This window comes from Cygnus olor, chromosome 2 (genome assembly GCF_009769625.2).
Source record: "Cygnus olor isolate bCygOlo1 chromosome 2, bCygOlo1.pri.v2, whole genome shotgun sequence".
In the NCBI taxonomy this organism is placed as follows: Eukaryota; Metazoa; Chordata; class Aves; order Anseriformes; family Anatidae; genus Cygnus; species Cygnus olor.
In genome coordinates, this window is record NC_049170.1 from 106,012,179 (window position 1) to 106,039,686 (window position 27,508).

The 27,508-nt window shown below is 37.9% G+C and overlaps 1 protein-coding gene across 1 annotated transcript in view; it reads left to right on the plus strand.

Annotated features, from left to right (window-relative positions):
• Nucleotides 1-27,508, plus strand: part of PIEZO2 (piezo type mechanosensitive ion channel component 2) — a 315,845-nt gene that overhangs the window by 117,020 nt on the left and 171,317 nt on the right.

Below are 27,508 nucleotides of genomic sequence, written 5' to 3' on the forward strand. Positions count from 1 at the left end.
AATAGAACTGATGGATCCATAATTAATGCCTGGAAATCTTTCTAAAGATTTCTGTGAAATTCTGCATTTGTTTACTGTATATACCTTGGATGCTTTATTTACAAAATGGTTATGTGAAGAAAAAAGGGAGAATAGACTTAAATCATCAAGTTGCCTAGATAGCTTCTCTGTTAGATCATGGGAACTAAATTCAGATACTTCTCTGCCCCCACTATGCTGTGGTGAATGTCAAACAAATGCATGCCACCATTGTGGAATTATAATAACTTTCTACTTTAGATAAATTTAAAATGATTTCTTGGCTGAAAGACCGTCCTGTGTTTGTATTACTACCAGCATGTCCCTGGGGCTTTGGGTTATATTAGGAAGCAGCAATATCCAGTACAAACAAATTAGAATTCTCCATTTATTGAAAGCTCAGACTCAGGACTGCAGTTGACCTTTCATAGGAATGAGTACCAGGTACTTTTTCCTCTGTATCTAGTGAGATTTCATGTCTTTTATCTTCCTGAGTATCCTTTCAAGGTTGTGTGGGTTTTGAAAAGTACTGTATTGTAAAGACCAACATATTTCTAGGTGGATTTATTAATTCATTGGAAATAAAGATAGTATTTCTACTTATAAAGGGGCAAAGGATTAAGAAATTGCATTCAGAATTTCCTACTTCTATTGCAATGGTGTGTGGCAGATGCATGCAGGACTTTCAAATACCATGACTTACTAGTTGAACACCTGCTTAGAGTCTGAACATATATCTCATGGACTCGTCAGCTATTTGGACACATCATTTCATGCAGGGCTGCCTTCAAGTATTTTGAAAATACTGAAAATTTTGAAATATTCCAATAAACTAATATTCTGATAATGTCCTCATATCAGCAACTGTCCCTGTAAAATTATGAATTTAAAAGCAATGACTGAGCATAAAAGCAACAACCATTTATCCAAATCTCCACTGAGAGACAGAAAATTCTTAAGAGATTAGCACAAGTAATGCAAGCATGCATTGTCTGTAGCGAGTTCATAGCTGATTAAGATGCTTCCAAACCTGCTTTGCATGGCGAGTACTTCTGAAAACTTAAGAAATAACAGAAAGGTGGGAGAATGACATTAAGAATAAAAAAGTATAGTTCCTGTAAATCCCTTGTTGTTTACTGTTTCGTGCATAGGCAATATGCAGTGTCTGAGTCATAAAATGTGTAAAAATGGATCTGTCTGTGGAATCAAGGAGAACTCATGACTAAAAGGATGCCTAGCATCATGCAGTAGATCATGTGGAACACATCCTCTGATAAGCCTCTAAACAATGAAAGATTTTAATGTGAGTTTTTTTGCCTGATAAAAAAATAAATAAAAAGCAACAATAGTTTATTGTCCACATGAAAGTTAATTTTACTTTAATCCAGTACATGCTGAATGTCATCATTGCTTCAACACTTCCAGTGTAACTTTATGCAGTGAGGAAATTTACGATTGAGGAAACAGAAACTTCTGTAATTGCTTCTTAGGCATGTATGATAAGTCTTGCTTAATTTCCTGCTGGGCATTATGCATAACAGTTCAGAAAGTTAGTGTTCATTGTACTTACGGAGTCTTTATTTCTAGACTCACATGCTTCCATGTGAAAATCCAGCAATATTCTAAATATTCTTTTTCAGCATTAACATATAAAACCTTCCGCAAAATGTATATAATCATGCTGGAATGAAGTTAGTATACTTATTTGTGTTCCTTCATTTAAGGTGCTGTCATTTAAGATTATTAACAAAGAAAAAGAAATCATGTCTTCCAGGTTGCATACAAACTCCCCATTTTCCTGACATGAAAATATTCATCATGAACATGACATGAATGGCAAAAAGATGTTGTTTTTGTTTGTTTGTTTTCTGTCCAAAAGTGACTTCAGGATGCAGTCTTAGAGTTTATAATTCTTCTCTTTGTGTTCATGATGCAGTGAAAGAAGGAATTACGCTGTGTGCTTTGAGAGTATTTGTTGCAGCATAGTACATTTTGAAAGCCCAGTACTGTATCTCATAATCTACATCAAATTTCTGTGATAATTTACATTGTGATATATGTCAGTACAACAATATAAATATCAGACGTTTTCAGAGCAAGATAAAACTAAAAATGCAGTACAGATTGAAACTGGCTAAATTTTGATGAAATGTTTGAACTGAAGAAGAAAGTTGTCTGACATTGAGTGGCAGTGAAAGGAATCACCTCAGAGTCTGTGTTTTTGACAGTCAGATTGACACTGGAGAGAAGAGTTGGGAAGCCACTGCATGCAGAGTATAGCTTGTTTCTGAAGCTGGTGGACTTCCAAAGGTGTTCTGTTGCTGCACCAGAGGAAACATGCAGTGGACCTGTTAACACTGTGATGCTGTCTTGGGCAGTTTTGTTTGCCATGTGTCCCAGCTGTAGCTAGGATGAGTGCACCAAACTGCAGGGATGTAAAAGGGTGACTATCACTGTCACCTTGTTTTGGGGGCTGCTGACAGAGGGACAGAGTAGCTGTTGTCTGTCTCCCTCTGCCTGCTTAAAGGCAGAAGTAGCAAAAAACAAATGAAGGCCAGCTGTGCAGGAGAAGGCACTTGATAAAACTTGAATAGTAGAGAGGAGAGCAGGATGTGTGTGGAGGACGGTAGTTCTTTTGGTGATTTATGTTCTTGGTAAATTAAGAAACAAACACGCAAAAAGGAACCTTTTTTTGTTTGTCTTCTGTTGTTTGTCTTCTAGTTATATTCTTGACCCTCCTATGAAAATCTTACCAGACGTTATGCAATACCAACTGCTTTTATGTCCCAAATTACTAGAAAGTCTGCTTTCCATATTGTGAAAAGTTTTTAAAAGACCAGAAAAGTCAGAAACAGGCTGCTCACACAACCAGTTACAGGGCTGTGTGTCCCTTTACAGGGACAGACCTCACACACCAGCAGTACTGTTTCAGTGTTTTTTCTGGCTCATCTACAGTGTTTTGTTGTAACAGTATGGGGTATGTAAGGACCAACACCATGGTGCTTTAGCAACCAGCATCTCTGTTCTGGTGCAGAGTACTATGTTGAAAAGTTCCCGTGCTGATCATTCAAATCACTGTAACATAAATATTTAGTGGAGAGTCTTAGGGGAGTTACTGTGAAGAAATAGGAAACTATATATTTGTGTGTTAAACACTGTTTAGAAAAATGCTTTCCACTGAAAATAAATATTTCACTTTAATTCTGAGGATTTATCTTGTGTTAGATTGTTTACATCTTTATGTATTGCTCTTCATCATGTAATCATTTTGAGTATTCCTAGAAAACCCAATTTGCTAGTGTGATACTGTGAGACTTTGTATGTACCCACTCTAAGTCTGAGCCAGTTTTTATCCCTGGGTCCAAGCCCTTGGGCTTGAGCCTGCTATGCCTCTGGATGCTTTGTGTCGGCAGTGTGCTCTGGGTCTCAACTGGGAAGTGAGCAGCAAAAGTGAGTTGAGATGCCAACTGCTAACCAGAGCAGCTCTGCCATGGCTAGGCCCTTAGCTAAAAGGTGAGCCATCCTGCCTGGGGGTGGCAGCCGTCTGAGGTGCAGCCTGGGGACTGCTCAGGACAAAAGGCAGATCTTGACTCAAGGTTAAGGTGGAGTGGAAAGGACAGGGTTTACTTAGCTGTTCCATGGAATCTGCGACGTAAGGAAAAATCACCCCATGAAACAAAGCAAAAGGCGTTGTTCACATAAATGTGGCATGGAGCCATTTGGGGGAAAAAACGTTTTCTTCACAGACTTGGACTTGAAATGCTTTGGTGGGCTCTCATGTGTCAGTGTGTTAGAACACAGCCCTGAGTCTGGGTAAAATTATGTCTGAACTTTGCACATTTTGAGTCCACTTCTAAATGGAAAAGGCCTTAAAATTGCCTTCAATTTCTGCCATATACATATATATATGTATGTATGTATGCATGTCTGAATCAATAACCACACAGGGTGCGAGAAGACCCTGTACAATACAACTTCTGCGTAAACAACATGCAGCACATCTATCACACAGGGCAAAATAAATAAGTAAAATTCCTTTGCACTCACCAAAGAAGGAAAAATACCTTTCAAATCTTTGGAAGGAAGAGAACTCATTAGATGAGTTTAGAAGGGAAGACTTGATTTCAATCTTAAACATTCCTCTTTTGTTTCATTACAAGTCCAGCATTTTCCTGATATCTAGATCTGCAGCACTGCACCATTTCCATCCATATATACGATTTTTACTGCTGAATTTTATCATACCAAATTCTTTTAGGATTTTGTTTAAAGGAATCAATAAACTGAATTTTAGAGATGTTATAGTCATCATCTGGACTACAACCAGTAAGATTTTCAATGGTGAAAAAAAAATCTGAAAGCTGTAGTAAATGAAAAATATTTCATGACAAAACCATAATTATATTTTTATGTGTCTAGAAAAAAAGAAAGTGGGATACACTATCTTTCAAAGTCCAGTGACCAGAAAATGAACTTGATTTCCAAATATTATCAGTGATACCAGATACCTATTTTAAAGCTGAAAGCACTGAATATTTGTAAATGTTCCTGAGGCACTCCAGCTAGTGTGGGGTGTAGTATCATCAATCTATTACTGTACTCATTAGAAGAGTAAAAGGTTATTCATAATAAAAAAAAAAAAAAAAAAGAACTTCAGTTCTGAAGGATATTGGGAGCAATGTAATTTAGAGTACGTTAATAAATAGGAAGTCCTACCTGTTATTTCTATGATGCATAGAGTCATACATTTCAAAAGAAGACAGCCAGCCCCCAGCGTACAGGACACAGAACCGTTAACATGCATTTTTGGTTCATGAATCACTTCACCTGTAAAGTCATTATGGCCAAGAAACTTCATATAGCCTGACCAAAATATTTTTTTTCAGGGTCTCTTTGGCACACAGATCAAGAATATTGAAATGTAAGAGGATGATTTTTAATGCATCCTTTAAACCAGCAGATTGTGACCTAGTCATGGATTGTGACCCTGCAGTTTCTTGGCAATGCAGATGGCTATGTAGCAGGTTCCAAGAAATTCCTGCTTTTCCTAGACCTGACAGGTCTGTCTGCAAATAATGTAATGTTTCTGAGAGAACCCATGTTCTTGCCTGTACCATAGGAACATCAAAGGACTCAAATTATACTGAGAACAGGCTCTATTGTAGCGTCTAGCAACGAACCATCATTCTTAGAAATACAGACCTCAGTCAAGGCACCAAACTGGATTTTAATGGTCCTCAAAATCTTCCACCTGGAGGGTGTGGTGGTCTAGTGTTAATTAAACACAGCTGCAATATAAAACTCGTGGAATTAGAAGACGTACTGTTGAAAGCCTTATTTATGTCTGGACTTTTTTTCTGTTTTAATATAAAGAAGATAGTAAATGCTTCTTGTGGCTAACTTTTTTTATATTTGTGCAGATGTCAGCTAAAGACTCTCACAAACTGCAACAGACAATTATTACAAGAGTAAAAAATAATAATAATTGAAGCTGATACTATTTTGCTGACAACAGTTCCAAGTTCATAACACTGCTATTCAACCAATTCTCATTATTTCTTGGCTATCCTTTAGCATATTATTGTCTATCTGATATTTTATTTGCCTACAGATAAATTATAAGACTAGCAGAAACACAAAAGGTCAGTGCTGTGGGAAGGGGTCAAGAAATGCTTTTAAACTGCTGTTCAGTTGTGCTTCTTTCTTTCTGATTATATAAATGTGCATGCACATTTTCATTTTTAGGGACCTTATTCCTTATAGCAGGAGTTTTCTGTGATTATTAAGTTTTTGTACTGAACAACAACCTGTGCAATTTCAAGAATCAGCCTAATTGAGTTACCCAATTAGCCAATCTTGGTAAGCAAAGGGGTTGGGGGTGGAGTGGGGGAGTGAAAGGATTTCAGCACTGTTTTTCACTAATAAAATTGAATTTCATGGAATTGTCCAAAGTTTAAAACACTAGGTACCAGTGAGGTAGGAAGATGCTCTGTGCTTCCAAAAAGGTGCAGAGAGGTGTAAAACAGGCAAGATGTCAGGGGATGCAATACTTTGAGATCTAATAGAAAAAAAGAAGTCAGTGATTTAGTTATCAAAATGGAAGCAATTGTAGTATTGTTATCTGCAGTACATGTATATATGGTCAAACAGTAAATCACTGTTTTCTGCAGAAAGAAGCTATTGAGCAGAAATGATCTGTTGAATGTGCACTTCTCCTTGGATGGATGCTCAGAAGCCATGAACAGGGAAATGTGCAGGAGGAGAGGATGCATGAAGGGGGGAGGAGGGAAGTCAGCAATGTATAGGTATATTGTCCACCTGTCTCTGGTTTAGCAGCTCAGAGTCCATACTGAACTTGCTTTTGCGCAGTCCTTTGGGTTGCAATTCATGCATCTCTTGCCCCAACAAGATCTGGGGGAGGGAATTGAAGTACAGGAATAATTATTTTTAGTCACAGCTGGGTTCAGATAAGCACTTCAGCTTCCAGTCCCACCTCAAAGTGTCATTAATAATTTTATGCAGTTTGCAAATGAAAACTTTTGGAGATAACCAAGATTAGGTTTGTCTTGTTGACACATAATCTGAGCCATGATTCTGCCCAGGGTAGTAGTTCTACAGCCAAGCAGGACTGGCCATATCTTCTGGTACTGCAATCTCATGGTATCATATTTTTATGAGGAATTTTAACCAAAATAAATTTCAGCTCATGAAATCGCATCACCTTGAGTGCAAATACCACCTGTTCATTACCATCCTGTTGTCTCAACAGCCTTTCCACAAGTTAGATTGCAGCACATCTGTGGTACATGAATTTTAAAATTATTTTTGCAACTTCTCATGTTCTGGCTGAAATGTTGTTAAAATTCCCTCACACGTGGTGAAAAAGAAAAGCCTGAACAAAGAAGTTCACAAAATACACATCCACATAAAACAAAGCTGGAATGCTGATACAGTTCCACAGACATCTGGAAAAAGTCAAAGATAGGCTTCCACATCTATCCATGTCATTCTGGAATTCTGGATAACAATAAGAAAATGATATCACATTTCCTCTTCATAGCTCTCAGTTGTTCTCAGTTGTTCTTGTCACTTTTTTTTTTTTTTTTTTAAGCTATAGGAAAGAATGAAAGGATATACAACCACAGCTGCAGGAATTAACAATAGATATTGTATTGAGTTGGTGGGTGATGTATTTAATCAAAAGGTGAAAATTTATATCTGTGTTTTGCTATATAATTTTCTCAGATGAGCAAAAAAAATTTACTTTTTAGATAGTTTTGTGATGGCAGCTCTTGATTTCAAAGACTTCTCAAAAGTTGGTTGAAGTATCCATTCTGTTATTTTGAAAAAAAATGTTGTCAATGGGAAGTTCAGTCATTTTTAATCCTTTTTACAAGAGTTATATTCTGTTATATAGTAATGCAAAAGTGTTTACACTTTATTAGTATAGGGGTGTATTTAAAGGATATTTAATTTTACGTAGACATCTCATTGACTGATGGACGTGACCTAAAAGTCAAAAAGGAGATCCTGCATTGCTGGTGCTACAGATAAGCCGTTGCACACTCTGCAGTGATCTACCATCTACCAGCTGATGCTGGGCTGAGTGAGAAAGAACTGCATACAGTTGGTAGCCCACTGTTTCCAATATGCACTGGATTTCTTTTTTGCTTTCTAAAGCTTTGATAGATATAGTAGCAGTTCTCTTTCACATTAGCAGATTGAAAGTACATTGTTAGGCTGTCTCATGGACACACAATGTAAGGCTCAGCTGGGTATCTGCCCAGGTTGTGCAAGAAGTGTTTAGCAAAAGCAGTCACCAAACTGTTTTTTGTTCTCTATTCAAGAAGAGAAAATATGTAGCTCTGAAAATTAATACATGTTAGATGTCAGACTGCCCTTATGCTAGGTATCCTTAGATTTGCTAATAGGGTATTGATATTGTAGAGAAAAGAAAAGAAAAGAAAAGAAAAGAAAAGAAAAGAAAAGAAAAGAAAAGAAAAGAAAAGAAAAGAAAAGAAAAGAAAAGAAAAGAAAAGAAAAGAAAAGAAAAGAAAAGAAAAGAAACAACACGGGAAACATGGAAAATGGGAAAATATTTCTCAGTTGCTCTGCTTCCCTTCATTCACTGCCTTTGACATGTCACACAGTGACTGCATTCATCTTTGCTAAGCCAGCTCAGGCCAATCTATGAAACCTTGAGCTAAACAGTCACTGTCGTTCTCTTCTCTGAGTTAGGACCACTGCCAAGGTGATCCAATGTTTAAAGAGTGTGTTTTTTTGTTTGTTTATGTTGCTGTTACTGTTTGTGGTACGAATAGTTACTTTCACCCTGGAGTTGTACCTTTTTTTGGATGTATTTAATTCTGAGGTAGTATGCTCTATATTTGGGTCAGTGTTCATAAAGTTTGACATCTATAATTTTATAAATCTCTATTAATATTAATACTTCTGTCCACCCAACCACCTAACAGCCCAGCATATGGGATGCAGAATACACTGCAAAGCAAGCTGTTATAAATCTCAGAGAGGTTTATGAGTTGCAAAATTTGAGTTTGGAGAGGGTTGTGTAGACTTCTGCAATTTTTAAATGCTGATGCTAAATCCGTTCAGATGTAAATCAAACCCATCAGGAGCTCTGCTCTTTAGACACTTTATCCTAAGATGTTTTTGTTCATCACTTCTTCCTCAGTTGGAGGTTGTATATGAAAGTTTTTAAAATGAAATAAATAATATATTCCTATGAAGACGATTAGTATATTTTGGAACTCAGAAGTGGTAGAGAAGTTGGGTAATATTTCAGCATAAATAACAATGTGAGTAGACTTTTTTGTTTTGAAATTCTTAGTCCAGGATGTGCATAGTTAGGTCATAATCTCCCTGGATATTTCCCAGTGTTTGGCTAGGCTGTGAATGATGATCTCTATTACTGGAAATACTGTGTTTTGTGCAGAGTAGAGTCAAATAATGGGGGCTTTGACATGAACAGGTTTCATATATGTTTTCATACATTGACTTATGTTTCATGTGTTCACATGTTCACATCAGTTTCACCCTGCATGCTCCTTTTAATTGGTGTGACAACATCTCACTTGATGCTCCTGTTCAAAGTTTCATTAAATCTGTTGCACGCTAAAGATGTCTTATATTAGAAGTGTTCACGTGGCTCCATCTGTGCCCTGTGCTATTTTGGGAGAGCTCTGTGACTGGTCTCTCTCTGCTGTTGCTCTCTTGGGAATTGGACGCTGCTTTCCTGTTTAAACATTGGCATTCAGTCAAGATAATCTGATTTGTAGTTCTTGTTCTTGGAGTTTGTGACTATTCAACTTGCTTGCTACCAACTCATTACTGGTATCTTTGGAAACTGTATGGAATTTCTCATTGCTCCATCCTCTGTGGAAAGGAAAAGATGAGGATGAAATATCTCATCAAAAACATTTTGAAGCCCTTACCAGAAATATCTCATCAAAACAATTTTTAAGCCCTTACTAGAAGATTTGAACAGGCTGGTAACAAAGATGGTGTTCAGCATATATCAAAAGCAAAGGTCTAAGATTCTCTTACACAAATATCATAAACAAGGACTGGGATCAGGCATGGTCTTATGTCATTACCCCAGGACATAAATGGGATTAGATTTTGTAAGAGGTCATTTTCATGGCTGTGCGGATACCTCCAGGTGACTGAAGAAGAACATGTTTAATTTAAGATTGGTGTGCTTTCACTGTGGAGAGTTAATACTCCTTGGTGCTTAAGACTGACCAGTTGCTGGGAGATAAAGAAGATTTTTAAGCACCCATGCACTGATAACTCTTTCATCTTGTGGTCAGCCAGTGATTGAACCTTTAGCACACTTTGCCTGGCAGCCTTTGGGAGGAAACTTTTCTGCATGTGAGTATTTATGCTTTAGCATAGCAAAAATATGCTAATTATGAGCCAGTAGCCCACTTTCTAATCTGTATTATTTATTTATTTTACCCTGCTTATTTTGGTGCCTAAATGAGGAACAGTAATAGTCAGAGCTATCTCAGGTCTCTTCATGTGGACCTCCTCTTCAGTCTTTCGCATTCTGTTTCTTGCTGAATGTTTCTTCCAAGTAGAAAATATACTATGTCAGCAGTGGAAAAAAAAAAAAGACTTTATTTTTTCCCTGCAAAAGACTTAATATGATATATAAAAAATCAAGCTCTAAGGTGCCAATAAGGTAAACATGTAAGGTGCTGAATAATCATTACAGAATGTGCATCTATCAGCAGAGGTTGTCTGCTATAGATCTGATAGGCTGTGGGCAGAGATGCTGCTTGTTCCTAAACAAACTGGTTCTTTCTAGTTATGCAGGGCATCCAGTGAGACCCTTGTATTGAAGAGCATCACAGGGAGATCTCTCTGTCTTTCCTTTCTGGCTACTTTCTTCACAGTTCACCTGCTGATGGCTGTCAGTGTGCCAGAAACCACAATTAGCCCCATGAGATGCCTCTCACCATGCATCAGACACGGTAGTGGTTTCTCCAGGGTCAGTTTCTGATCCCTCAGTCAGGTGACTAATTAGCCTTTGTCAGCTTATTTGGCTTTTATCAGGTACAAATCTTGCTATGAGAGTGTTTTGTCGTTCGTGTTCTTTAACTGTAGGGCAGTGTAGTGACAAGCGTACCAGGATGGACAGTGTACAGCGGGGTCCAATTGCTCAGCAGCCTGAATATGCAGAAATCAGGCTGTGGCTTCTTTTTTTTTTATCTGTAAAATCAGTTCCTTTTGTATTACATTATAGCATTATTACTTCTTGTCATCTAATGTGATTTTCTTGATGGGCTAATTGCTTTATCCATATGCCAAGCATAAGTCAACCTCCACTGAAGTGCCATTCAGTAGATGCATCAATGTTCAGTTAGTCCAACATATCTTTACTTGCTATATTTGGATTTCTTATGCAGTGCGTTTCCTCTTGCAGTACCACATGTATCCTGCGTAGACCTCCCTGGTCCTTTGGCTACAGACATCTGTCTTGTTACAATAATTGGACGCTTTGTTTTTCCCTCATGCTGACCTCTGCTTTTGCTTACATTTCTAAATACATTTCCTGGTTCCTGCTTCCTGAGATCACAGGAGGCCTCTCAACACTAGCCCTTCTTGCAGAAGTCCAAGTGCTGTTGCTAACCCATTTGTCACGTAAGCATTTGACCTAGCGTTCATGTGGCCCCTCTCTGTTGTCACTGAGAGAATCTCTTGAAACTGTAAATAGCCATTTCAGTAGTAATTTGAGTCTCATAATCCTGATATCACTGCTTTGGCAAATACACTTTTTAAGGAATGCACGCCAACAGCTCTCTCCAAAAGATGTCAGGACAACATTTCCAACAGCCAGGAGTTCTGCTACATTTTAGGCACATGCAGAGGTTCCATGTATCAAGGTCCAAGGCACTTGGGAATTGTAAAGTTGTTGTGAAACAGCTTTTCTTCAGTGTCTTCCAATGCTAAAGGTGAAAATAGGAGGGAGACAGGGAGAGATGTGATATATGCTAAATCAAGAAGTTGTTGCTTGTTATTTTTCTTTCTTTATGCAAGGTTTGCATGAAAGCAGAGGAGATCTTCCAGGACATAGCTGTCATCCAACATTTGATTTTTCTGTCAGGCCAATTTTGAAGAGAAGAGAACGAGGGAGAGTATTTGAGAAATGTAGGGATTCTTTGGGCCTGACAGAAAACGAGGCAGACAAGTCCCTCTGTGACCTAAGAGCTGGCTGAGGAGAAACTTCCAGCTGAGGAAAAAGAAGCTGCAGAAACATGTTCCTGAACATATGATTCATTATTGAGTCCCAGCTCAACGTAAACTTGAGTCTTCTTTTCTCTTAGCTTTTCCTAATACGTTGTATCTAAACAATTCCTTCAGCTTTTGTGTCCTGTCTGGATTGCAGATGAGTGCAGATTTTTTAAGGCAAGCGCTGTCTCTGCACTTTTGTGTTTTTACAGCCCCCAGCCCAGCTGGTTCCCACTGTTGTCTGGCCCTTAGATTGTTGCCTGATGCCAGCAAATCCATAGGGAAAGATATCTTCCTTGAATTAAGAAAAGTGAGTTTAGAGAATTGTGTTCCTGGCACAGGAATGCATAAAATGCAAGATATCTTAAGACAAGTCATTTAGATGCCTGGTGAACTTGTGCATAAATCAAAATGCAAAATTTGTTTCTTGGTTTCCCTTTGATATGTGTGTTGGAAATATATAATATGCCCCTTAATTTTCCTTATTATACATTTAATTCTTCTCTGTTTCCTGTAAAATTCAGGTGTCAGATTTGTGTCAGATTGCTTTCTGACATGCTTTAATGCTTGCTTTTCAGCATACAAAGTAATAGAAAGTTCTGATCACCTTTCAAAGTTAAGAACTCATTCAGACTGTAGTCCCACACCACCCACATCACTCCATGAAAACTGCTGAAGAACAGCTGTGCAGTAGGGAGAAATCCCTGAATTATTTAACAGGTTTTCTAAAAATCTTCTGTGTCAGTCCTTCTCACTGCTTACAGAGAGCTGTTAGGAGTTAGGGCTCTCTAGCATCTTTCAGGGTCATTACTTCGTGTATGAAAACCTGTCAGTCAAAAGTTGCTCATTTTTGCCCATGTTTTTATCTCTCTTCAGATAAGTTTGGAATACTAGGCGTTATTTTTGGCATAGCATGCATATTTATTTGTTCACCGTTTTGTGGAAAAGAAGCCATTAGTTATTCCTGTTAGAGGTTTGGCCCCCAGAGCTAAATCGCTTAAGCTGGATTGTTGTAGTTGTTCTCATTTTGCAGTTCACACCCTCACTCTTTAACTTTTTGGGAACGCGGGCCAGCTGCTGCACCTGTACAAATCCCGCTGTGTGCTCTGCTCTCAGGATTGGTGCCATAATGCAGGGAAGCCATATTCAGCAGGGTCACATTAGCATTAGGAGTTAAGGTATGATTTGTCTCACCGATTTTGGCATGACTCATATTCAGTAGATAATTAGAACCTCATGCCAAACTTTCACTGCTCACATTCTAAAATGAAGCAGTAATTTGTTTTATATATATATTACCTATAATTACTTACTAGGATTGACAAATGTATTACTAATTCAACAATTACTTTGTTATGAGGCACTAATAGGAAAAAAACCTACTTGAAGTCTAAAATCTCTCTCCTGAATTAATGTTTAATTTTGACTTGAGCAGATATTTGCTTAAAGCTAGAAATTGCTCTAAAATCTCAAGTAACGTGTAACTAATACCATATGAGAAAATAAGTGGGATTAATAATGAATAACCTGCAGGGCTTCTTTTTTATTTTATTCCCTTTTTGTTCATATGTAGTTTTGAAGGTTTTTTTTTTTTTTTTTTCTCTTCAACTAGATTGGCCAGCCTTTAACTGTTGAGACAGAAGCAATTCTTGAGCAATTTGAGTACAGCTTCAGCAGCTATACTGCATACTGGGCAGCAGGACTGGTGTAGTGCAGGGACTGTGACCCAGTCAGCATCCTTGACCTTGGAAGGCGATGGAGAACAGGGATATAGAAAATAGACACCATCTCCTACCTGCACATCCAAACTTAACAGAGTGGTGGTTTTTGTGTGGAAATCACTTGGCATTTGTGGATTGTTCTCAGGGTTTCCCTGTGTTTTTCCTCTGAAAGATCGGCCTTATTTGCTTCAACGCTTTTGTCTCTTCAGAGTTTTTGGCATGAAGAACACTTCAAGCCAGGGATATGAAAACTCCAAATTTTCCCTTCTGCTTTAGGGGTGAAATACTAGGGTTGTGCTGAGCAGCACTGGTGGGGAAGGAGGAGAAGTGCAATTTGTTTGTTACGGGTTGAAGAGGTGGCAACTAACATTTCATTATTTTTCTTTAACTGGCAAATAATAGGAGCAGTAAGTGCTTCCCTCTGTTTTATTAGCAGTGTGATTCACTTAAATTCTAGAAGATATGATGTGATTTCACTACATTTTTTAGAACAGGTATCCCTGGGAGAAAAAAAAAAAAAAAAAAAACCTGTCTGTTCAGATGAGAAAGTTCCCATTAAGATGTCCAAAGTTAGGCAGTGATGTTTTCTGCTTTTTGGTGCCTTTTCTGGTGTACACAGTGGATAGTAAAACTGACATTCAAAAAAAATGTACTGGCAGACAGGAAGTCTTTCACTGAGCCTTTCAGATATCTGCCAAGTACTAATTGCTTCTAGTCTAGTTTACAATGGGAAAACACTTTTTTATTGTATTCCTCTATTGTCCATTTGCATTTTTTTTATTTTTTTACTATTACTTTTTTTAATATTACTTTATTTTCTTACTATTACTTTATTTTTTTACTATTATTTTTTACTATTTTTTTAAAATTACTATTAAATTGATGGTTTTTGTTTTATTGCTGTTGTTTTTTAATCTATGCAGATTTGGGGATGTTGGCCCAAGTCAGAGGACAGATTCCTGAAGCCTCTGTAGGGATCACACGTTCCAGATCTACTTTACTCTATTTAGTTCTTCTGCTTTTGATTTTCTAAGTGCTTGGCCTGGTGATAAAATTTTCTGTTCTGTCAATGAGGATACACAAGTTAACCATATCTGTGGGAGTTGTTTTCATGTTTGATTTACACTCTAACAGTGGACAAAGCTTAGACAGTTTATATAAAAACTGATGCTCAGATACATCATGGGATGACTGTAACCAGCTCAAGCCTGTGCTGAAGTACTGTAAATCTTACCAGTCTGCACTGCATGCAAACAAGGTATGTTTTTTTTAGATAAGCATATCTCTAGTAAACCTTTAAACAAGAGTCACGGAGAGGTGCCTTATTAAATAAATACAAACAAAAACTAGGGAGATTAATAACAGAAAGCTACAGTCAATATTTTAATTTATGAGCTCTGGCATTTTGGACTACACTTCACTGATGTCTTTGATTTTGTGGTGGGGCTGGTTCACGTACCTGCTGGGGAGAGTGTGGGCAGCGGCGAGCAGCCTCCGTAAATCACTTGTCCTCCTGCTGGGCCTCTGTGTAGAGGGGAATGGAAACTGCCTGCAGTCTGGAACACTTCGTCAGCAAACCTCCACTGATCAGCCAGTGGAGGCATACATATAAATGTGACTAGCATTACAGCTTGGTTTTCTCCGAGGAAGAGCAAGGGGTGAGATCCTGACTGTGATTCAGTATCTGATTTGCAGCCTGATTTTGGAGGGCAAATGCTGTAGCAGAAGCACCTGTGAGCACAAACCATTACAGCATCCTGTTGAAGTGGATGCCTCTTGCATCTCTCTGTGCCTATGGGAGTCCTCTGCTACCACAGCAGGGTCAGTGAGGTGTCATTTTGTCCTTCTGTCACATGCAGATATAGTCATGATGTCAAATGTGTAAAAACTTCAGGAAATCTACTGTAGAAAAATATCATTTTTAAAGCTGGATGAAGTAAGAGCCCCAGTGAAGTTATATTACTTTACATCCACTGACTTTAAAAAAGGAATGTATCAAAATGTTGATATGAAATAGAAACATGGAATAGTGAGATGCAAATAATGTTTTATTATTTCTGCAACTAAATCTCCTTTCCAGAATAGTTGTTAGAAGGAGTGATATACAGGTTTTAGAGTAAGAGTTGATTTTTTTCTCATACAAAGTGTTTTTAAATAAGTCACTCCAGATAAAATAAGGTTAAATTAATTTTAGATTAATTAGTACAGAATGTGGCATTTACATATCTTTCCAGTATAAATCAACGTCTTTATGTATGACTTCTTTGTTCAAAATTTTATTCATTTATCCATTTCAGCCTGTTTCCTACTGAATGGATTTTTCTCTCCCCCACCTCTTTGCTTCTTTTTCTGCCTGTAGTGAGTACAGTGTCCCCAGCTGCTGTGAATAGTTCCCATTTGCAACTACATAAAATATACTTGATGTGTTCCAGCTGGCAAAGGTGAGAAATTCTGACAGGCTTTATGCCTTGCAGAAAATGTTGCCGAGATGCTCCAATTTATATATTCAAGTATAGGTAGTTTTTTTTAAACTGATACAGAGAAATGTTTGGGATGAGATAAATGGTTTCAAAAATTGGGCCAATAACCTTTGTACAAGTCATAGATCTTGAACTGTAGCATTTTTGGTGTGTCTTACTTTGAGCACAACAAGAATGTTCCCAATACTTTTTTAATACACCCGTGGAGATGTTTTGTAAACCCCTTCTTCTCTAACAGAATTGAATGCACCTGTGCTCCATCACCTGAAGCACTGATCCCGCTGTGGGAGCTTTCAGTTCTTCAGATCTGCTTGAACAAGGAAAACGAGCCAATTGGCACTAGTTTTGAAGCATTGCTATTGTTGGCGATACATCTTTGAGAGGAAACAAACATGACAAAGTGCTGTTTGTCCCTGTTCTATTAGACCTGATATAAGGTCACTTCCAAAGGTAATCAAGCAGCATATAAATAAATAAAATACCTGATTTAAAAATGCATTTAACAGTCAAAAGTCTAAATTGCGCATGATTTCTGTAACATGAAAGTTCCTGCTGAGTAGGAAATTATTACTGTTCATCATTCTCATTAGTATTTACTAAAAAAGTATGACTACCTTAATGCCCTAATGAAGCACTTAATTAAAAAACATTCCTGTGAGGACTAATTAACCACACTTTAAGTAAGTGTGAGAGTACTCTTGTCATCTATTAACTTATGAGAATGGCATACATTTCAGTGCTTTTACTGATGTTATGTGGAAAGGCTTAGATCTAGGCAGAGTAGAGAGAAATTGCTCCTAATTAAGCATGTGACTCTAGAAAGATCAAACTATTTGTAAACTATTTGAAGCATGCAAGACAGAAAACACAGACTACTTTTAAATAAAAATCGAAATTATTAGGCAACACGGCGATTTCTTTAATTTGTGGATAGTGCACATACTATTTGTGGCATCCTAATGAAAACTAATTAAGCGTTGGGAAATGATCAGCTAATACACAGGATGCGATCCTGCATTCTGTTATAGACCAAACTGAACGCAATCACATAGCATTGCTTCTCAGTGAAATCTGTCTAGGCATGTCCAGTTGCTTGACCTTGGTTATTTTACAGGGCGTGAGCAGAGAAGAGATGAGCGATGGTTACCTGTGACTGGGGCAGTGGAACAAGTTGTAGGGGGCACAACACATGATACTGGTTTCTCCTGGCTTCACAGGGGCTTCTCAAGTTTGTGTGCTTGTGAGCTGGGAGGAAGAGGTGGGAGCCAGTGTGGGGTCTCTCTTCTGTTGTTGCATCTCCCTCGTGCCCTTTTCGGGCCACAGTGCTGCCCACACTCCTCCTTGCCAGCCCCTTGTCCGTGAGCTCTTTGCTAAGGGAGCAGGATCAGTGCTTTAGAAACCCCTGTGTAGCGAGGGATTGGGCTGAGTCTGTGACTAGCACCCCATCACTTCCTGTTTTTTTCTTAAGTATTTTACCTGTTCTGTTTTTCCTTAGCAGCTTAGTAGCTACGCAATCAGCTGTCTGTTGACTGAGAGGACTGAGAGGAAAGGCCAGGAGAGCTTTGTCCTTTCTGTTCTCACAGACTAGAGCTTTGAGTACGTTTGAGTGAAATCACAGAATCAGTCTCTGAAAAGATGAAAATAAAAACAAAAGAAACTCTTTATTCAGTGTATGTGTTTTTGTACTTATTAACTGAGCTAGATAAGGCAACTTTATATTTGCCTGAGAGGAGAAATAACATGTGTTGATAGTATTTTGTGTGCCTGCTTCACACTAGTGCACAGAGAAACTCTTCCTTCAGGATCCAGATATCTCTTATGAAGAAATCTTTGGGAGTGGGTCAGATTTCATGCCCCAAAGGTCTTGCTGCCTTGTGCAGCCACTGTGGTCTTCACTCAGTGACATTCAAACAGTGAGAGAGTTAGAAGGTGCTGTTTTCTTTTTCCGCAGAAGATGGTGTGCTGAGGATGTACACATCTCAAACCAGTTTTCTAAAGCTCGATTCTAGATATCATCCTTCCTATGTCACTTCATCTCTTTGTACCTACTGTCATTATAGCCACTGAAACTTTTTTTTTTGGTATGAATAATTTTAATATGGGCAAGTTGCCAGGCCTACCAACGACGTGCTGCCTTTGTCACACTGTGCAAGTGTTTTCTTGGTCTGCAGGGGAAGTAACATGCATGAAATGGTTCCTTATTATCTTCAGAAAAATATATATTTTAAAAAAAAAAAAAGCAATTTCAGAGAAAAGGCACGCATTACAATATGTTAGTGGAGTCAAAGATACTACCACTGGAATGCTGTTTTTCAGTCATCTTAATGTTCCTCTTGTTCCTGTGCAAGATTTCCTGGTTTCTGATCCTTATTTCTCATGTCCGTAATTTCTTGAGTATGGATGTGCTGTTGAAGACATGCTTTTTATATTTGCTCCCCCTTTCCCTATACTTAAGCTGCAGAGTTCAGCAAGAAAATTGTCAACTCCTCCTTCTTCTGATGAGACAAAAAGAGAAAAAGAGACAATGAAAAGCAAATTCCTTGTGCTGGCACACTGCGCACATTCATCACTGCAGGAAACTAGGTCGACATTATTATTCATAACAGTATATTATGTTACAATAAAACTAAGCAGAGGGTAGCTCTAGAAATTGGAAGGATGCCCGTCAATTACTCTCTGAAGTGAAAGCTTTGCCTCTAAGATACTATTTAGCAGACAGAGCAGTGTTGGTTGGGGTGAGAGAGGAGAGAATTTCTCTGCCAAAAAAAATGGAGAAAAATCTCATTTTCTCCAGGTTTATGAAAAATAAAACTTACTACAAGTTTTCTTTAAGTTCTTTTGCTTTTACTTTGAAAATCAAAGCAAAGTCAGTCTTCATGTTTGAAAAAAGGCCCATTTAGATATTATTTGGCCTCCTTACAGAAGATCTGGAGCAGAACCTTGATGGTCTTAAACTCAGTGCCTCTCTGAGTTGAGGTTGATGTCCCCAGTCGCAATTGCAGGAAAATCTCACCTCCCTTTGAGGCTGCTCCTTGCTCCTTGGAGCTCTGACACCCTTTTATGCTTTAAAAAAAAAAAAAAAAAAAAAAAAGAATAAGAGGTAGGTTATATCTGTGGGCCATCTGATTCTTTCCCACCTTACTCCTGCAGTGTGAGAGTGAGTCTGTGGTAACCTGCAAGGTTCTGCTTTACACTGTGTAAAACCCTTTTTCTCATTTTTTTTTTTTAATTTTTTTTTCTTTTCCCAATGATCCACTTTCATAGGGAATGGGGAGCAGGTAGGTCTATTTAAGAAAATTAAAAGCTACCAGAATTAATCCAGATTTTTTTGTACTCTTGGAAATTTGGTTAAAAAAAAAAAAACACCAGCCAACCATTAAAGCAAACAAATAGATAAATAAGAGATAATAATAGTTTAAACAAACAAAAAAGCTTTCAGTTAACTAGGTATATCAGGATTCATCTGAAACAATTTCCCCAAAGATTTTCTAGCGTTGTGGGTTTTGCTGTTTTGCTGCCTTCTTCAAGAAACAAGTTTGAAATGAAAAGAGGTTAAAATAAGAGTGGGTTTAAGTGTGTGCATGTGTTGTAGGGGAAGATTTCCTGTAAGTTTTTTCGATATAGTATATCTAGAAAGACAAAAGAAGTCATTACTGTTATAAAAAATCCTTGTGAAAAATCTGTTTTAAAAATGTCAAGACATTAAGCCAATTCAAGACATTATTACCTGGGGTTCATTTTAAACAAATCTGACACAGAAGAACAAATATAGATGGTACTTTCACAAATTTTATTTTTCAAATTTATTATTTCTTCCTGTGCTGTTTAATTACCAAATCATCTTCACTTACAAAATACGGCATGAGATTCTCATATAAAAATGCATAAACTTCACATTTAAAATAAGCCGTGTTCCATGTATTTAATGGATGAAAGAAACTTTTATTTCCTCTGCTCCTGTTCTCCTGAAATGTTTATCTGCTTAACATTGCACCTTTTTGTTTATTAATCAGTAGTTCATTAATGGTGTAGAATACCTGTTGTTTACATTATTGATTTTTTTTTTAATTTTTTGCTATTCCTTACTGCTATTTATTTCTTTTTCAGCCAAACTATCAAAGCCCACAAGCTCAATGCAATTTTTTCCGTTTATTTCTGTGGATCAAGCTCAGAGGCACTGGTCCTACTGTCACACAAAATGAGCTGGATCTGGCTCTGCCTCTTTTTGGCATAGAGATGGCCCAGAGATGCTGAATCCCATATATCCCAGGTGGGCTAGGAAGTATTTCACATCAGGTTATCTACCTTAAGTTAAATGATCAATATTAAAAATAATCCTCATCCTGATCCCCAATTCTGGTACTAATCAAGATTAACAGAAGACAATACAGGCTAGGCCAGTGGAGCAACTGCTCTTTAGGGTCCCTGTTTATCTATAGGAGCTTTTCTGAAACTTCTGGGCTCCCAGAGCTCCAGGAAAGCTGCAGACTGGAAGGTGAGACTGGCAGATACAGCCATTAATCACTTTACCATAACTGTTGTCTTCTTAATACTCATTTTAAAGCAATATGCATCTCCATATATGCATATAATCATAGTGTCGGTCCTACTGCACTTTGCTGCATGTTCCTAGTCTGCTCATTTTTGTAGTAGAAATTCCCACTCATTAAAATCTCCTTAGAAGAGAACTAATTTTGATGATTATTATTTTTCCTGTTAACATGGAATGAGTCAAGATTTCTTTTTTAATAGGAAAGCCATTTTTGTATCTCATGATAATAATTTGATATTTGCCTCACAGGAAAAAATGCACAATAAATCTTTCCCATGACATTATCGCTTAGGGATCAAATTTGTACTCTCTGTTCAGTCAAAAATCTGTTGAAAGCTGGTATGAGTGGAAGGCAAGTAAAAACTTGCAGCGTCCGGTCTTTGCTCTTAACATGACCTCTTGCTTGGTATGTATTCAGTAATCACTTTCATCATCTAGCCAGCATCCTAGTCTACTGGCCCTCCACTTCTATTTTACTGGTGGTTTTAGTCTATTCAGTACACATCATAATAGGTCAGATTTTTTCATATTCCTTCTCTTTGAGTTATTCTCCAAATGAAATATTCTGCCCTTTTGCCTCCTGGAAGTGGCTCCCTGGGGTTTTGTGGGGAGTCTGGCTGCACGGAGCATCCAGGAGCCTGTGTGTATGTCAGGCCAGGAGAAAACCTTCTCTTTGCTGTAGCAGATGGGATACAGCCCAGAAAAACAAGCCTAAGGGTGAGCACTTTGACCTGCCCCTTCCTTCCCCGAGGTGACCCTGATTGGAAAGCCTTTCTGGAGCACTCCAGGGCTGGGGCTGGGAGTGGTGGTGTGAGCCCCATCTAGCAAGCAGCACTGGTGTGGTAGGAGTGAAGCAGTTACTGCAGTGGCCCTGACCACCCCAGTGTATGTGTTTTGAATGGGGTTTGTGATGGATTAGCTCTGGTCTGGTCATGTGCCCATTAAGCATTGAAAAACAGAAGTTGTGTCCTTGGGGTGTCGTTTAGTGTCATGTGAAAGGAATCCTGTCATGCAAACCAGAGCATGCTAAGCAGGAATGGCTATGGGATTTACTCAAGACATGCTCTCCTGATCTCAATTAAAACACCAGCATGGACGCAGCAGAGTAGTAACAGCCCTTATTAAGAGATTTCAGTTTAAAAGAATGTCATGTTATTATCCCAAATTATACACTGTGATGGACACCAGAGTGATGAGTGCAGGATGCAGCCTAGGTAGTTTCAATCAAAGGAAGAGGAAGTATAGGAGAGATTTGTTTCTTAAAATGTACAAAGAATTGCTAAGTGTTAGGATAGCATTGTCTGATACCACTTCAGGAGAGAAATTATCATTTTTGTAAGAGGCACAGTGTATGTAACTAGCTATTGGATAAGTAAGTGCATAATTTGTTTATGGTACTATGGAAAAACTAAGAAAAAGTTCTTCCCTCTGCCACATGAATTTCTGTATTCAAAACTGCCAGTCTGTTTCATAAAACCAGTGGTTCTATATTGGTTGAAAATAATAATAATTATAAAAAAGTGGATATTTGAGAAGACAATCTAAAACATTTTTGTTTGAGAGAAGATAGAAGTTTGACAATTTGGAGTAAGCGACTGCAAAAACGCTTAATAATATATGAAGTTGCTGAAAACCTCATGTTCCCAACACAGCAGTTTTTATCAGTTGCAGTTGTGTGCATTGCAGCTACTTAGCAGTAGTGGTTAGTAACAAGTCAGAAAGTACTAAGGTGACGAAGGAGAAAATACAGCAGAGCAGCATTGCCCAGTCCACTGAAGAGAAATTGTGAAACTTCAAGTGGTTTAAATGTCTCTAGTGAAAGAAGCTCTAGCAGGACAAACCAGTTTGCTCTTCCAATTTGTTGAGACATTTTAAGTGTGGGTTCAGATACTCGGGTCCCTGACTAGTCCAGATGGGCTATCCTTAGTGGACTTGTGTACTGTTCTCTGCTAAGTTGTTTGAGAAAGAGTTGAGTGGCACCTGCAACAGAAGGCTTGCACAAAGTATATCTTTCCATTTCTGGAGTATTCTCTATCATTGTTTCGTATCTCTTGAAAATGCAAAGGGATTTTTGTTTGTTTGTTTGTTTGTTTGTTTGTTTTCTGGTTTGTAGAAGACAACTAAGTGTCCCGGGCTTTACATCAAAATTCTGAAATTGGTAGGAATAGTCTAAACTGTACAAAATCAGCAGTTCCTCTGAAACTCTTCCATCACAGCATTAGAAAAAAGACCAATGCAGTTACTGCTCCAAGAATGCCTACCTGTTTCCAACGTATCAGGGTTATGTAGGTCACACCTGCATATAACTCTCATGAGCTAAGTGTTACTGCGCTATGTCTGGTACCTTGGTAGTTCCTTCAGAGAGCCTGGGTATATATATATTGTTAATCTATTCCAATCATTGAAGCTCTTCATACTATTTTCATTGTTTTCTTGAATTCTGACAGGCTCACTTAATGCTTATTGCAAAACGTCAAACTGTTTTTTTGGTTCAATTAAGTTGTAATTTTACGTCTGGTCTTTATGTCAGATCACAGTGTAAAAAGAACGCAAGAATTATTATTCTTAGTGTTAGAAACCTACTAATCAGATGAATTGAGAAGGTGGTGGGGCCACAGCTAATCACTGCATGCAGTCAGACCTTCATAGGGATGGTATAGGAGACAGGCGTTTACAGTGCATGCCAGCCTTCTCCCTGAAGAGCTACAGATCTCTGCTATACTGTCAGATACAGCATGTTATGGCTCAAAGAGAACAGCTGTACCGCCTCCATGAATGTCTGATCACTTATCTAATATATTACTCTGTGCTCTTTCTAAGCCCACTATTGCACTTCAGCAGCTAGGCAACTTCCTGATTTGCAAAGGTGAGTAGCCTAGCACTGGATTATGAGTCTTATCATTAAGTTCATAAGGTAGCTGTAACCAAACCAAACCAAACATGGAAACTGCCATGTAAATGAAAACCTACTTGTCAAAGAAGACAACACTTCATTTCACAAAGATATTTCTCATTTTATCTTATTAAGTCTCATGTTCTTATATGCTCATTCTTAGGCTAGGATTTCATTGAGTGCATATGTGAACATGATGTGCATTTTACCATTGTTCCTATTAAATGTGAAAAGTAATTCCTGAAGTACATTATGCTTCATCTTTTTGAAGAATTTTAAAGCTAGCGCTGTTAATGTGAAACAGAATCTTTGGAACAGATGGGAATGGTCAGGCACTCTGGAGCAAATATTTGGAACAAAAGCTTAATTACATGGATACCAAATTAAGGTATTCCTATAAACAGTTTTGGTATTTTTGACATGGTGGTAAAAAACAGAAAGAAAAGAGAAGCCAAATTAATTTAGCAACCAAAGTGTGGCTGCGGTAGTGTAGATGCAGAAAGTTGACAGGTGAATGTTTTCCACAGTCCCAGCAGAGAAAGACTGAACCGAACAGCCAAAATCATACTGATTTCTTTGGGAGCAAGATCAAGTCTTTAATTCATGAAAAACTCCTGTTTTGATTTTAATGAAAGTTACGTGACTTAAATCTTGTTTAATGTTTTGGAAGCGCCGGGTAAGGTTTAAATCAAATAATAAGTTTTCTAGACGTTTAATAGCATTATTCTTCTTAGTGCTGCTGTTACCTCAGGGTATTTACTTTTGGCTGTTAGTGCAGTGTAGAAGTTGATACTATTGAGAATGAAATTGGCAAGTCTTAAAACAGAGTGTTTAGATCATAAACATTTTAAAATAGGACTCCATAAAAAAGATGTATATTTTTTTAATATGAAATGTTAGTTGTGTTCTTGGCAGGCTTTGCTTCAGAGGAGTCACATGCATTTCAAAGACCGTTCTGCTAGCCAGCTGCAGCCAAAAGATGATTTCAAACCAGTGGAGACCCAATTCCCTTTTCTCTTTTGCTATTTTTCTCTCTTTTTCTCTGTCTCTCTCTCTGCTGTAGAACGCTCTATATATCATACAGCTGAAGTGTAGCCAACCATGGGGTGAAAAATTCATATAACTAGTATACAAAACAGTGGAAAGAACAGAAACACTGACTAAAGATGCCAGTACTAGTCTGTACTTTAACAAGTACTGTTGAAATATCTTTTCTTCAACAGTCTTCAAATCTTCAAACTTCAAAAACTGTTGAATATTTTTTTCAGAGCCAGTAGGATTGCACGAACTGTATGGAGAATTGCTCTTGTCTGCTCTGCACTTACTGTGGAGTGGCACAGTCAACTTTTTAGCAGTGATTTGATACCTCAGTGCTACATGACGCCCAATGTACTCCAGGGGTTGCAGAAGATGTTGGGTTTGGGGGATAATCCATAACAGGAGACATTAATGGATGGGATCTTTATGTATCTCAGAGAATTTATTCTCAGTGAAATGTCAGTGGTTTATTGTGCTGCACAATTTTTTTATTTCATATTTGGAATAAATGTGTGATGATAGAATGTTTGCTTTCCTGCTTTTAAAGGTGTCTTTAGATGACTTCTTTTCACAAAATTTGAGCATAGTATGGTGAAAAATATTATATTTGAGTAGTTGTGCAGGCAGAAGTCTTGCCTCACCTCATGCAAATACAGGTGCCACAGTAGGAACTCCTAGTACGGACCAAACCATATACACTCTTCAGTTATTCCAGAATAGAACTTGGCTTTTTTTTTTTTTTTTTTTTTTTTTTTTTCCATAATGTCAAGGTAGAGCTTTCTCCACCTCAGTTTTGAAGCCTTTTATCTCTGTGTACTCTGCTGGATATGGGCCTGAAATTCCTGCCTGCTTTGGACTGAATGGGGACAAATAAAACTGTTCTTACATTAATTACTGGCTGTAGACATAACAGTCCCGAACAGAGAAGCTCCACTGCTCTACATTTTCATTAGAAAAGGTTTTTAGAGCCTTTCCTTGAAAATGTGCCTGTGACTGAAGTTTGAAGTGACTGGCAGTGAGAAGGTGAATGAAGAAGCAGTTTCAGAAACATATAATGAAGATTCTTCCTTACCAAGTTTGGAACCAGCTGTGAGTCTACCCCTTAGCCAACCCAAATCCTTCTTGTTTAAAGTTAAATGTCAAATTTTGGTTGATTTTAGGAGTGTATACTTCAGCGTACTTTCTTTTCCTCTTTCTAAAAAACAGAGATTAATACAAGGAATTTATTTTCTGTGTGCCCAGGTTAACATCATCTTTGGCTATCCAATTAGGAACTGGGCAAGAGAGCCCAGCACAACACAGAATTATAAGGAAATTAACTTTTGGGGGTTTATTAACTTCAGTTTTTATTTGTACAATCTGATTTTCCAATGAGACAGGTACTAGGTAAAATTGTATAGAAAAAATGTATCATTACTTAAGAGATTTATCACAGTCTTCATGGGCTAACCTGGGAAGTTTAATAAATTGAGTAGAAATAGTTCTGATGATAGGATTAAAAAACGAAAAAACACCACCACAACCAAAAACCAAACAACCCCAAACTTCTTAAAAGTTGAGTCTTTAGATTCTTATCTGGATCTGCAGTAAGTGTCCTGGATTCAAAGATGGAGAGTATCTACTAGGACCTATTCAAATACGTAACATGGCAGATTAGCGATAAATGCCATACTACAAAGAGAAGGCCATTGATTTCTGAGCTGATGCCTTTAATTGAATGAGAAGGTAACGATGGTAAGAGAGATATCTACAGTCTACAGAGGTTTATTATTATTATTATTATTATTATTATTATGTTTTGTTTTGTTTTTCTGAATGATAATATTTTATCCCACTTTTCCCATACTAATTTGATGAGTGGGACTTTGTCAGCAGAAACAATATAATCTGTGATTTTGTTACAGTCATTGCAGGGGCACTCACTGTACCATATGTATTTAATGCTGAAATTCTCCAGATATAAATCAAAGATGTTTCCTTCATGTCTTTCCTCTCTTTCTCAGTACTTCTGCGCAACAGTGCTGCTTTTCTATGACTTTGTCTGGTGCTACTGAACGTCACTCACAGAGAATCTGTTCATTCCTAATTTGTGTTCCCCTTCAGGTGGCTCCATCAACAGCAAGAGTTATTGTCAGTTCTCTGATTTCAGTTTAAGTATGATGAAGCATTCAAAAAGAATTGTAGTTGCTTTCATTACATACAGTCTGTAACGTCCCACAGGAGTGTAAAAAGGCAGTGAGAAAACTATGACCCAGTTTCATGTCCTCCTGTATATTTGCCTTGCAGACCTGCATAACTTGAGATATTTATGATGTTTGTAGCCTGTATGTATAATGACCCTGGAAATAAGCAAAAAATTAGCAGGAGCTAAAAACTGATAAGCTAATGGTTGGGGCGCTTGTGTATTTTTGAGAAAATCTGGGTAAAAGTTGTATCAAGTGCATGAGAACTACTGAAGGCAATTCTTCTAATGGATCTGCCCATTTGAACAGTTGGTGAGGATGTGTCCTCAATCGTTTAGTAGACAGAGTGAGTGAGTCCATTGCAGCCATTTTTGTGTCTATGAAGAGTTAAACAATAAGGCAGAAATACATCTTCATGCTTTTGCTTAAAAAATAAAAGGGCTGGATTTCAGAAGGAGTTGTAAAACTTTCAGCAAGAATCAGGCGAACACTATAGTAAAATGAAAAGCTGAAATGTGAAGAGTGCATGATGTGAGATGCCAGCTCAGCGCTTTCAGGAGTCATGTACAGATCCCACTGCTCCGAGGAGAGGAGACCACCCCTGGAATCGCAGTGAACTGTAGCAATCACCGGCTGCTTTGCAATGTAAAGGAGTGATATAGGCTGACACCCCCCCACACGTAGTTATGTCACCCGGTGGTAGCCTCTCTTAACACTTCTTCACTCTGGGGAAAACAGATGTTATTTACAAGTACTTCTCTCGGGGTGGAAAAATCACCTTACTATACAGATTCCAGCTGCACAAGGAAAACAGAAGAGTAAGAGAGTTCATACAGTAAAGGCTCTTTACTGAGGGTGTTTGTTTTTTC